This window comes from Gopherus evgoodei, chromosome 20 (genome assembly GCF_007399415.2).
Source record: "Gopherus evgoodei ecotype Sinaloan lineage chromosome 20, rGopEvg1_v1.p, whole genome shotgun sequence".
In the NCBI taxonomy this organism is placed as follows: domain Eukaryota; kingdom Metazoa; phylum Chordata; order Testudines; family Testudinidae; genus Gopherus; species Gopherus evgoodei.
In genome coordinates this window covers 6,198,385-6,212,185 of record NC_044341.1, presented here as the reverse complement: position 1 = coordinate 6,212,185, position 13,801 = coordinate 6,198,385, and positions in this window count along the sequence as shown.

The window sequence follows — 13,801 nt, the reverse complement described above, 5'->3', positions numbered from 1 at the left end:
CATGTGCTGGTCCCATGGCTCCGATGGAGCTGCTGCAGTGGTGCCTGCGGAGGGTCCGGTACTCCACGGCTCCAGTGGAGCTGCCGCAGTCGTGCCTGCGGGAGGTCCACCGGAGCCCCGCGAGGAGCAGACCGCCCGCAGGCACAACTGCGGCAGCTCCACCGGAGTCACGGACCAGCAGACCCTCTGCAGGCACCACTGCGGCAGGTCAACCGAAGCCGCCTGCCGCCCCCTCCGGCAAAACGGCACCCACCAATTATTCTGGCGCCCTAGGCGATAGCCTAGGCTGCCTAAGTGGTAGCGCCGGCCCTGAGGTCAGGACCTTAACCTGGCTTCTCTTCCAGTCTTGTTGCTGACTAGCTGGGGACCTTGGCCAACGCTGGAAGGGGAAGCTCACCTGGGCCTGTCTTGCAAGGGGGCTGGGAAGGTGAGTTAGTGTCGGTACAGTGCTTTGAGGTGCTTGGAGGGCAGATGCTACAGGATAGCGAAGTACTATGAGACTGGGTTGGGAAGTTTTTGATGAAGCGTTTTGGTGGAAGATTCCCATTTGCCAAACCATGAGGTGCTCCTGGGGGAGAGGGGAGTGCTCCTGGGGGAGAGGGTTGCTTTGGATGCATTTCCCACTTCCAAAAAGTTGTAGGAAATTTTTTTGAACTGGTCAGTGTCCTGTTTTGACATTTTTAAAATGAATAAATAAATAAATTTCAGGTCAAAACAATTTTTGTTTGAAAATTTGAGTTCATTTAGAGTTTAAAAAAAATATTGAAGCTTGAAATCAAAATGAAATGATTCGATTGACCCCAATCCAAACCTTTTTTGGATGTCCCAATTACAAACACTTTCGGGACTTTGGCTCTTTGTCCTCATTTTGGACAGGAAGTTTTTTAAATCTCAGTTTCTCCCAGAGCTGGAAAACGATTTCCTGCCCAGCTTTAATTATATTTGGTGTCGAGTGGGTATGGCGAGCTCCATTGTTTGTACTTCCCCAAAGACTTGAAGGTGGTTTATAACCATTGACTCACCTGATAGCGAAGCTGGTGCTCGTTTTCCCATTCTTAGCCACGAGTGTTGTACTGCTGCTTTAAAAGGCAACATTGTCTGGTGACTGGAGAAGAAAGTGAGGTCCAGGACTTCTGGGTTCTATTCCTGGCTCTGCATCTGATTCGATCCTGGGCAAGACTCTTCAGCTGTCTGGGTCTGTTTACCCCATTGTGGTAGGTGCTGTAAAAGACACTGAGAGATGGTCCCTTGCCCTGAAGAGATTGTTCTACATGGACAAAGAGTGGGAGGAGAAACTGAGGCATGGACAGGTTAAGTAGTTCCACAGCTGAGAACAGAACTGCCAGGCCAAAGACCACAGTGAGGTGTCTGCTGGCATCTCAGGTCTAGCATAGGAGGAGGGCTGATCCCAGCTCATCCGTACAAGAAAGGGGGATGGATCACTTGAGGATCCCCTGTTCTGTTCATTCCCTCTGGGGTACGTGGCATTGGCCACTGTCGGCAGACAGGATACTGGGCTAGATGGGCCTTTGGTCTGACCCAGTTCTTAGGCTCTTATGTATGTTCCTAACCACGGCTGAGTTAATTGCAAATCCACCAGCTCTGCTCTCCCCTCAAGAGGCTGAGTTGATGCGCTTGCTGCTTTTCTTGAGGTGATGTAGCTCTCACCTGGGTTATTAAAGCGTGAAATTTACATGGTTCTCAGGCTTTTTCTGCTGAGCTGGGAGAAATCCAAGCCCTGGATCTCCACCCTCCCTCTAAACAGGCCCAGCTGCCACTGAGTGAGTGAGAGACGCATTTCAAATTAACCTTTCCCTCCCTGAGATCCTAGGCCCAACTGTGTCCCAGAGGAGCACAGCTCTCCAGGCTGATTACCATAAACGTGCTTGGAGGTTGGCCCTGTCTATGAAACAGGGCTGGGGCAGCTGAGAGAGACCAGATCGCCCCCCCCCTTAACCCCACCCATGTGCTGCTGGCTACTCCTCCACCCCACTGCCCTGATCTGGCCATTAAGGCCCTAACGTTCTAAGTGTCTCATAGGGTGCAACCTAGAACGGTGCTCATTAAAATCAAAATAATTCCTGAGCAATAGTTACTGGGCAGAATGACCATTTCAGCCCAGAAAGTGAGCTGGCCATGAAGGGAAACAATCTGTGCTCTCCCAGAGGCCTAATCACAGAATATCAGGGTTGGAAGGGACCTCAGGAGGTATCTAGTCCAACCCCCTGCTCAAAGCAGGACCAATCCCCAACTAAATCCCCAAATGGCCCCCTCAAGGATTGAACTCGCAACCCTGGGTTTAGCAGGCCAATGCTCAAGCCTAAATCATCTGTCTCCCAGATTCCTTCAGCATCTTCTGGCTGGTCAGTTGCTCGCTGTCCTGCAGTCTTTCTCGGCAGGCCTGGAGCTGCAGGTGGGTGGCTGGCACGGCAACGTTTTCCTGCACTGGAAGGGACGGCTGTTTAATTACACGTTAAGTAACATGCAACAGCGTCAGGGGAACGTGCCGTGTCATTACAAGGTAAAGAAATAATGTATTGGCTCCTAAGCTGCAGAGCAAGTTGTGTGGGAGCTGCAATGACTGACCAATGTGGTGGAACAACCATTGGCCAGACGTTTGAGAGCACTTCTTGCGACACTAACACACTGTTGTTGAAATCCTGGCCAAAGCGCAGCAAGCCTCCAGGCGTGAGACAAAGGCAGTGTGGCCGACCAGGCGCCTGTATGCACAAGTCTGCCCACCGGCTGCTTCACCAGTGCTGAGTTCCTGGCTGGCTTGAGAGGAAGAATTGGTCTTGTCAAAGTGCTGGATTCGGAGACCAGGGCTTCACCACTGACTCCCCGAGTGACCTTGGGCAGGGGACCGAGGCATGGAGAGATGAAGCCAAGTCAACCCCAAATACGCCAAAATCACACGCCAGGATCCCCTGATATGGCGATTGGCTTAAAACTCTTGAGACTTTAAAAATGCTATTTTTTTTTAAATATGCCTTCTGTTTTTCAAATCTTCAGGTTCACGTTTTCCAGGTTTTTTTCAGCCACCATGAGGGTTAAAAACAGACACTTAAAATCTTGTCTTGCATGTAAAAATAGGACATAACCTCAGGACTGCAGAAGCCTGAGACTTGAAGATCAAAACCAAACACCACGAGAGTTGGCAACGCTGGCTCCATGTCCACTCTGTTTCGATTGGGACTTTCTTCGGGGCAGAGGCTCTCACGGTCTTTGGACAGCAGCTGGCACAATGGTGCCCAGAACTCAGCTGGGCCTCTGGGCACTTCTGGAATATAAAGACTCCTCTAGATTCCATTGGGCTCTGGATAAGCCCCTGTGTTGTCAATGGTGTTGCTCTGGATTTGCGCTGTGGTAACGGGAGGGGCGGCTGGTAAAAGTGTCAACGTCCACTGGGCAGCAGTGAGGCGGATGGGTATGAGAGGGCGAAGTCTGCTTCCAAGACTGTAGCTGTTTTGGGAACGTGGCCAATAACTCAAATGGGAAGCCATTGATCTGATCAGACTTGGGAAATTTGCTTTATGGGTGCTAGTGCAGAGGGAAATTACATTAAAAGCTGACAGGGTTTGAAAGCCAGGAGCTGGAGAAACTTGGCATGATCTAATCCTCCTTCCTCCACATAAAAATATGTAATGCTGCAATATTGCATTTCTAGAGCCCATTCTTGTATTTCTGTAGCCTTTAGACACCCCTGCTGGGATTGGGGACCTTTGGGCTACGGCTGTACAAACACATAGTGAGAGAAAATCCTGACAGTCTACAAGCCAGACAAAGGTTGGGAGAAGGGAAGCATTATAGATGGGTGTGGCACAAAGTGGCTAAATGACATGGCCAGGGTCACGCTGGAAGGCTGTGGCAGAGAGAAATTGAAGCAAGGTGAAGTGAGTCTGAGTCTTTCCCTTCCAAGCAAGAATGTCAAGCCATTTAATCAATTAAACCTCACAACACCTCCCTTCCAGAAGGTGTGGATCATTATCCTGGCGTAATGTGGGGAAACTGAGGCACAGAGCGATTAAATGACTTGCCCAAGGTCCCATAGCAGGTTAGTGGCAGAGCTGAGAGTAGCTGTGAGCCATGCCATCTCAAGCATCCACTCCCCCTGACTAAGATGAGAAACCCAGCGTGACACATAAGGAGCCACACAGACCCAGTGCCGGTTTGCTCCCAGTAATAAATGAGCAAATTACAAATAGAGGGGAAGTGAGTGACAAACGCTAGGATTTTAATCTCCTCGCCCAGGCCCCATGTGTAAGTGGGATTGTGCATGAGTAATTCCATCCATTTTTAATAGCAGCCCTTAGAGCGAAATCAATCAGGCCGTGCCTTTGAGTTTCCCGAACATGATGCGATTTCATTTAAGAACACGCCGTTCCGAACAGCTGCTCCCCAAGGCAGGGGGCTAACAGCGCTGCAAGGGGGGTGGCGGTCGGGGAGGGGGGCAGGGGATAAAGGGAGGGGCCAAGGGCTGGTGAGAGACAGCACCTGATGGGAGAACTGGTTATGGGCAGTGGAGCGTAGGGGGTATTTGCGCCATCCATTTGAGGCTGAAGGATGCCAGCCTGGGACGCAGGGCTGGAAGAAAGCACTCAAGACGACTGAGAGGTTTTTAATGAAATGTTTTTTTTTCAGGAAATGCCCATTCGCCGGAGCTTGTCCACTTTGTATAAATAATTAAATATTCCTGGGGGCAAAGAAAGAGAGAGCAACTCTATTTCACAGCAGTCCAGGCATTTACCTAGGATGTGGGAGATGCAGCTTCAAGCCCAGATTGGGCAGAGCAGGGATTTGAACCTGGGTCTTTCACCTCATCAGAGAGTGCTCTGCATAAGGGGCAAGCAGCTATTCTAGGGTGGGTGTCTCTTGCTCTTGTTTTTGTGTTTTTTGGCACAAAAGGTCTCATTTTCATTCCACATCAGAACGAAAGTACATTTCGAAAGCTCAAAATTTCTCATTGCACGGAATTCTTGGTTTCTGGCCAGCCCTATAAATCAGCCAGAAAGACTTGCATTATTTAAGAGTGAGGGTCGCTACTGGAGCAGGGTCCCAAAGAATGAGATGGCAACCTTTCCATTCAGAATGGCTGTCGGTCTAAAATATCAGCTTCACCCACGAGGCGTTGGGCTCGGTACAGGAATCTCTGAGGATCCCCTGCCCCCTCGGGCCTGCGTTAAGGAGGAGCTCAGACAAGATGATCACATGATCCCTTTTGATTGTAACCATCTAGGAATGGGGCTGGATCCAGTTTCAGTCCGGCCGTTGTGAACTGAAACGCCAGGAGATTTCAGTTCCCCAAGGGGCTGGAATCTTTTGCGGCTCAATCAGATTCTGCCCTGAAATGCTGCTCAAATGTCAGCCCGGCTCCACTCACAGCTCTGGAGAGAGGGACACAGTGATGGGAATTTCTAGAAATAGCTTTGAAAGGGGACTGATTGGTATTCTGTCCACTGCCAGCTCCATTCATGGAAGGGGATCAGAACACTTAATAAATATTAGCTAAGCCTTGTGAAACCCTTGGCGCGAGGGAAGGGATATATATGGATCGTGTCTTCTATTGCTGCGCTGGAAAGCGGACACCTCTGGGGTAGAATGGTGGCGCTCTGCAGCAGCATGTGTGAACTCTACACAACAGAACATGAAGAACATTGGATCCAGGGGGAAGTGCTCACGCCAGGCTGGAATCGCCTGAGCTGGAACTAGGCCAGGACCCACTGGGTTTATAATGTCACTAACTGGCATGAAAATGCCCCCTATAAATGGCCAAAAATATTGAGGACCTCGGATTTCTGTGTCCTGTGCTGGGACAGCACTACCCTGGTGTACCGTTGGTAAGATCACACCCTTCTGAGTCAGCGCCCTCCTCCTGGCATTTCCTTTGGAGGTCTCTGAAATGCCTTGGGAGCACATCCTCTCTCCAGCTCCTCACCAGACTCCAGGAGAGCCTCTGTCGCTGGTTTCACACTGAGCCCAGCGCAGGCTGAGGCCAGGTGCTGGGAATGTGGAGTGGTTCCCCAGGCAGTGCAGGCATGTTGCAAATAAAGCTCTTTCTTATTCACCTCACCAGGAGTCTCTGGTCCAGATCCTCAGAGGCATCGCAGTGCCTAACTCCCATGGACACCCCGATACCTTTGAGGATCTGGGCCCTCGTGCTTTGAGTTAAGGAGAAGCTTCTACCCTAAGACTTGGTCTCTCATCCACTAACAATCCTGGCTTTGCCCTCCTTAGCTTAGGAGTTCTCACATGATCACTGCCCAGCTGCAGGGAAAGGCACCTGGGATAGTGCTAGCTTCGCCCCTGGCTGCCTGTCATCCCAATGCACAAGGCTTACATGGACGTTACAGCCCCGGCAGCGTGGTGTAGATGTTTCCTGGCTGACTGCCCAAAGGTACCTGCAGCCACTCTCTTTATGTAGTACACATGGGTCTGGTTTGGCCCCTGAACCAGCCCCAGTTCAGCCAGCGGCGGTCACCGTAACAGCCATCAGTGCCCACTCCAAGTGTAGGCAAGGAAAGCTGCATTCACACCAGCTGAATCTGTCCCAGTTTCAAGCAAGCATACCAGGGTAGTTCCGCTCAGAGTTTGCGTTCGTGCAGCTGCCTGGGTTGCTTGAATCCCAAGCAGAGATGTTCTCCCTGAGCTCTCCCATACCCAGTTCAGCCAAAAGCTTCAGGACCTTCCTTCCCATCCAGAGTGGTGGAAATCTCATGATCCTGCTCCTCAGGGGTCCTGACCCCATTTCAGAACCTGTGCCCTAGAGAGACACAACTTCTTGGCCCAGCCCCGATGGCCCAAATCCTTAAAAGTGGGGAATGATGCCCAACTGGAGACTCTTAAAGGGGCCTAGAAAGGGCTGAGCCTCCATCCACTGGAAAATCAGGGACCTTTAAGTCATCTCAAGTTGGGCCACTAGAAACAGAGACACCTGCAGGCCCCAGTCTGTGTGTGTGAGGCATCCCTTGCCTAACGACCTTAGGGGCTGTTCTTTCTACCCACCCACAATCCTCGGCAAACTCTGGCTAACGTGTCAGCCACTTCTTCAGCAAGGGGAGACAGGAAACATTAGCTCTGTCTGGTGGAAATGCAGCCAAGCAGGAGAGAGCAAAAGGCTAATGTTGGCTAGGTAGCTGCTAAAACTTTGACCAGGGCTCTATAACACATCATTTAAGATGATATTCTTTTTTAATGCTGAAATGGAAGAAAGCAGCTGCTCTCTGTACAAACAAAATTAGGGCAAAGGAGGAAAGTCATTTTGTAAAAGATACCAGGAGATGCAGGAGAGGAGATGGAGAGGAGACAGATGAATAAACACAATCTACATAGAAACAGATAAAAAATTCAATTTCTCCGCACACACATCCCCAGTCTCCGTTTCTCTTTCACACTGTACAGACACACTCCTACTTCGGCGTCAGTGCTCAGGCATCCATCTGGAACGTGGGAGGCAAATACAATGATCGTATTCTGTCGTTAACACGCGGCGACGTTTTCTCCAATTATGGTTCTATAATTCCTCAGAATTAGACTTGGTCTTGAAAAATATTTTGTTCTCTTTTCCCTGCTGTTTGAATTTTGTGCTGCTGGAAGGTGACAGAATGACATTCCTTACAGCCATGCTCACAGGCCCAAGTCAGGATCCGAGCCCCATTGTGGTTGGAGCTGTACGCACGACAGCTCTTGCTCTAGAAAATGTAACGCTCTAAATGGACAAGAACTATGAAGGCTGGGAGAAAGCCGGCCCAGAGATATGGAGGTCAGAAATCTCAGAAGGGCTCTACGGAGCTATCAGAATTGCTGATGATCATAGAGAAGCCCTGCCTGGGGCGCCCTTCAATGGCAGGCTGCAGCATGACAGGCACACCTGTCTCAGTTTCCCCTTCAAGGTCCCCAAAAATGGTGCTTAAAACCTCTCTCTGTGTGTGTAGATGGATGGATGGATGGATATCCTTGTAGGGTTAGCTTATTACAAAAGTCCCCTGCATATAAATCATAACAGGCCCCACCCAGCATCTCACTGTGTCCCATCCTTCAGCCATCTCTGATCCTCTGGCTTCAGCTCTCTGGCTCAGTGTTACCAGGTACCTCTCTCTTTCCAGGGAGGGCCTGAAAAGCTTTTTGCTCTGAGCAGGTTTCCCCAGAGATCTTCTCCAGTCTCCTGTTCGCTGGCCATCCCCTAACTCACCCAGTCTGTCAGACACTCCTTCAGGGACCCACCCTCTCTAGGGCCCAGGAGCCCTCTTCTCAGCCTAATTTGGGGGCAGGATGCACTGGCCTCTTTCCCCTTAAAGGGCCACACCCTGTGCTACCAACTCTCATTATTTTATTGGGTGTCCTGCGATATTTGGTGTCTTAAAGCCCCAGCTCCTGGACTGATACTATTATGTCAGCATCTCAGTTGCATTTAAAACAAAAATTATTAGGGCCCATTGTTGTAGAGAAAAGCTTGAAAACATGAATCCTAAAGGCTCAAAAATCAGAAGAGACAGAAAAACCACCCCAACACCATTGAAAAAAAATTGCATGTTTTTTGAGGTGCCTGGGACATGATTTTTGTAGCCGTGGGCTTGGCAATCTTGCACGGTGCCTCATACCTTCCCACTTTTGATCCCCATCCCAGAGCAGCCGAGTTAGATGTTGCAGGGTTGGGTGATAACAGTTGTAAGGTAGGTCAGATTTTTGATTTTTGCATTCCCTGCACAGCAGTGTGTTGCACAAATCTAAGTTACATGTAAATGGGAACCTAACGAGACCAGCTACAAGGGTTCATTCAAACGATCTGATCTAGAAGTAATTCATTGGCTCAGGAGCTGTGTAATGGCAATAGCTGGGAATGGCACTGTGTCCTCTGCTCTATCACACACACAGAATAGGAAATTCTAGCTCTAAGCAAGGAGCGAGCTGGGTCTCAAAGCTGGCAGCTGGTATTTCAGTTAGGTAAATGGGTGGAATTGTCAAAAAGCCCCAAAGTGATTTAGGAGCATGAGTCCGGTGGCCTTTGTGTGCTTAATACTGGCCTCTTTGTAAAGTGCTTTGAGATCTACTGATGCCAAGTGCTAACGAAGAGAGAGGTTTTACTCTAAAGTCACTTTGGTGCCTTTTGAAAATTTCGCCCACTGGTCCCTAAGTGAGTTAATAAACCCTGCCTCGCTCCATGGATATCAAGGCGCTTAGAAAGGAGGTCAGTGTTATGAGCACAAATCCCATTGACTTCTGCTCCTCGGCCACTTAGTCCTTTTGCAAACACCCCTGATATGTGCTTTTATTTTTCAGTGGTAGCTGCTGTAGGTTATTTCTCCTAGAGGCACCAGCAGGCTCCAGCGGAGATGTGAGCTGTACTGGGCTGGGCACTGTACATGCACGCAAGAGACGATCTCTGTTCAGTCTAAATAGATCAGACAGACACAGGGTGAGAGAAAGGAGCTGATGGCGAACGGAGGGACAGAGAGGCTCACACAGGCAGTCTAGGGCAGAACCAGCAATCAAGCCCACACTGCCAGGCTACCAGCGGACCATTTTATCACCATAGACTACCTACGCTAGACAACGGTGGGGTATTAATTAGTAGGGGCCCCATCGTGTTAAGTATTGTACCCGTAGTTTTTGCAACAGAGCTGAGTCTGAAGTTTGTGAAGGTTTTTGAAGAAGAGAAGTTTAGCTTGGTGGGAAGGGAGGTGTGACCCATTGTAATGGCAGGAGCCAGCTCTGAACCTCAGCTGCCCAGTGCCTGTGGGGCAGGACTGTTTGGATCTGTGCATTTGATCCAGGCTGTCTCTGGGAGCAGAAGTCTTTGAGGCCTAGGCCTGGTGATGATGCTTGGAGGAAGACGCAGCTGGGTTTCATCTCTGTTCCTGAAGTTTTGCTTTCCCTGTGCAGCTGCAGTCACCCTCTACAAGCAGGGCTGGGAGGGGCTGGAATGGAACCAAATGGAAATCAGGAAACCTTGTTAGAGCTGAGATAATTGATTTGCAATGGGTTGGGATGGTGGCTTCCGGAGCCAGCTGGAGACAACGGACTTTGTTTTGTCTTGTTATTTATTCCCCCACTCCCCTCTTAGATGACTGGACATCAAACCAGACAGGCACCGGAGAGCGACACTGGCCCCCGGGCCTCACCTGGCACCCATGCAGGTGGCTGCTTTTGTTGTCCGTTGCTTTCTGTTTGCAGGCAGGTCGCTCTTCTTGTTCCTGTGGTTTGTCTCAGCTCTTCGTGGGCAGGGTATAGCAACCTGTTGTTGTGTGTGTGTGTGTCTGTATGTGTATGTTTGTGTGTGTGTGTTGGGAATGGGGGAGGGCCTGACAGATTGTGGATGAACCCATGGCCAGTGGGACATACCTAGGATGGGAGCTAAGTGGGTCTTTGCTGGTTTTATCCTCCCCGCTGTGTGTGTGTGTGTGCCCCACATTGCACTCCCTGTCCTCCTAGTGCATGGTGCATGTGTGAGGGGGAGGAGCCCCATGGTATGCTCCCCCCCCCGCATGGGAAACTCAGAAATAAAACTCGATATTGTTATGTGCAAAAAATAAATTAATGAAACCAAAGCAACACGATTTTCCTGATCTGTTTAAAGGGCAGCGGAGCATGGAAATGAGCTCCCTCGGATCCCGCTGCTGGAAATGCGTGCCGTGTGCCACTAGGAAGGGGAGTTGTGACGACTGCCATCTTCAGGGCATGAGTGGCAGGGTGCGTGGGCTGCCTGCCGTCCCAGGGGAGGAAAGAGAGGGACATCGGGTTGGGGGAAGGTTTGGGAATAAGGATCAGGGCTCTGCGATTGTCTGAATCTTTGCACCAAAATCTCAGCTAGGTCATGGCAGGCCTTGATTCTGAAAGGTGCTGAGCACCCTGAGTTCATCAGTGGGAGCCCCTCACCTGATCAGATCCTTAGGGTATTCCAGTGGGGAAATCAAGCTTTAGGGGATAGCTCAGGACTCTCCCTGCAAGTGCACTGCTAATAAGGAGCCAGGCAATAACACAGAAGCTGGGCAAAGAGACTCTAGTCACTGGGTGAGGGCAGAACAGAGCAGGGAGCTGCTGTTTTCCGGCCAGGGTCTGCTTTCATTTCAGTAACCAGGAGTCTGGGCAGGAACTTCCCCAGGACCAGGATAGGGACCTGAAGGGAAACACAGGGGCTGGAGTTAAGAGTAGAAAGGATGCTCTAGAATCAGCGTTGCTGAGTCAAACCAGTCTCGTGACATTTAGTGTTTTTCTGAAAACTCCAGCTGCTGGAGTCACGGGATTTAGGGGGGAGAATCTCAGCTTTTGTTAAAAAAAAAGAATAAGTTTCTAGCCCTCGTGGGTGCAGAGAAAAGCTTGAAAATGTGATCCTTAAAAGCTCCAAACTCTGACAGACGATAGCCACAACCCAGCACTCATGATTTTTAAGCCAGTCAGGCCATGATTTTGAATGTTTGGGGCTGGCAGTGCTGGATAATAAAAGCTGCCTGTTTCCTCCTTTGCACATCTTGGCTAGCCTGAGTCTGTGCATGGGCTCCTAGGCTAATCCACGTGCTTCTGTTGTTGGTGGCAATAGTTTATAGAGGGGATGGGACGATGGGACTGCCTGCAATTGCATATGGCCCATCTGTGACTGCTTTGAGCAAATATCTCCACTGGCCAGAGAGGGGATGCTACTGGGGAGGGCTCTGAGTTACTGCACAAATTCTTTCCCAGGCGTCTGGCTGCTGGGTCTCGTCCATGTGCTCAGGGTCGCTGTATTTGGGGGTCGGGAAGGAATTTCCCCCCAGGTCAGATTGGCAGAGACCTTGGGGGGTTTCGCCTGCCTCTGCAGCATGGGCCATGGGTTTGAACTTGAGTCACTGGTAGCTTCTCGGTAACTTTGAAGTCTTTACATCGAGATTTGAGGACGTCGGTAACTCAGCCGGAGGTTCTGGGCCGATTGCAGAAACGGGCGGGTGTGTGAGATTCTAAGGCCTGGGATGTGCAGGAGGTTAAACTCGATCATGATGGTCCCTTCTGGTCTTAGTCTGAGTCTGATCTCGTACGGCGGCTGGCAGGCACTGCGACCCTCTTCTGCTATTCCAGTCCTGGGACTCTCTGCACCACTCTGCCAATAACTCCCCAATCCTAACTACAGCCCTCGCTGGTATCCCAGACCTGGACTTCCCCACTGCTCTGCCAATGCACCTCACTCTGGCGCACCCCCTGCTCCTGGGGGAAGGGTTCTGTCCTCTGGGAAATGGCCAGATGTTACCATGTGATTGAAGAGAGCTTCCTGCTCCCAACCCTGGATCCGGGACTCTGCTAGTGAGTAAATCCATTGCGTTCCCTGTTTCCCTTCTGTCTCTTGCCTTTGCCCCATCCCTTTGGAATCCACTTGCACCTGTTGCTCCTTGCGGGAAACTGGCTGATTTTTGGGGCCTGTGCAAGTGCTCCCAAGTGGTTTGTTAAGAGGCATCGGTATAATTAAAGAGAGGAGAGAGAGTAGAACCGTGTCAGCCAGAGGCTCCAGAACCCTTTTATCTGCCACGTTTAAAAAAAAGACAAAAAGCCGTATTTCTACCCTGGCATGGAATTAATCACGCTGCAAAGTAGCCCTGTGGGCATGAAGATATTACTGCTCGCTGGACATGGCTGCGCAGTGCCCCATCAGTGATGGGTTATGTGCAAAGGACAAAGACAGCAGAGCTGTGCCGAACTTGTGCGGTTTGTTGCTGCAGCTGGAGCTGTTGTGTAACCGTCCCCTTCTGTTCAGATCAGCCCAGGTTCGGGTGATAACCCCGGCGGGTCAAACATCTTCAGGCAGAACTTCTTTTCGATGGGAAATGGAAGTTTTGGATATCATGATATTTTTGCAGAAACCGTCTGCTTTTTTGAACCGGGGTTTGGTTGGGAAACCGTTGTCTGGAGACTGCTCGATGGTCATTTGAAAATGAAGTACTTGGGTTTAGAGAAAAAACAACTCTGGCAGCAATGCACTTTGGGGTGTGTGTGTGTGTGTGTGTGTGTGTGTGTGTGTGTGTGTGTGTGTGTGTCCCCAAATCTATGCAGTTTGTTTTGGCGTTAAAATTCCACAAGTGACGCTGTTGGTCTTCAGTTCTGTGATGGCTGATTTTTCCCCCCTGTTTATGTAAAACTAACATTTTCGGTGCAAATCTTTTGATCTCTGTCTGTTGTGTGCAGCCCAGGGTTCTGCTCAGGGCTGACTTTCAGCTGAGTGACTGACACGTCAGTGGGGTTGTAATGTGGCAACTTGCCCCTTTGTGTGCCTCCATCTGAGGATACCACTCAGTCCTCCCTGCAAAATGCTCTTGGTTCCACTGAGGAAAAACCCTGGGTGACAGCTGAGTATTGATTTAATATTGCTGGTTAAAGTGGGAACCACTAGAAAGGCACAGTTTCCTGCTCCAAAGTCAGATGAGATCTAAAAAAGGGTGGTCCAGTGGTTAGGGCACTAGGCAGACATGGGTTAGAGTCTCTGCTCTGCCACAGACTTCCTGGCGACCATAGGCAAGTCATTTAGCCTCCCTGTGCCTCAGTTCCCCACCTGTAAAACCGGGATAGTAGCACTGCCCTGCCTCACAGGGTGTTGGCGGGGTAAGCAAGTTAAAGATGCTCAGCTCCTGCGATAATGGGGGACAGATAAATACCATAGACAGTCAGTGGGAAAACGTGCTGAGCCTGGGATTAGGACCACGCTGGTGTTGGCCGTGGCTAGGCAGGGCTGTGGACCAGGTCTGCACGTGGCACTGGCTATGCTCAAGTTTAGTCGGGCTCATGCTGTTCGTTCAGTTTATCTATAGGCTCTGGTAGCTCTGCTCCCTTCTCACTCAGGAGGGAT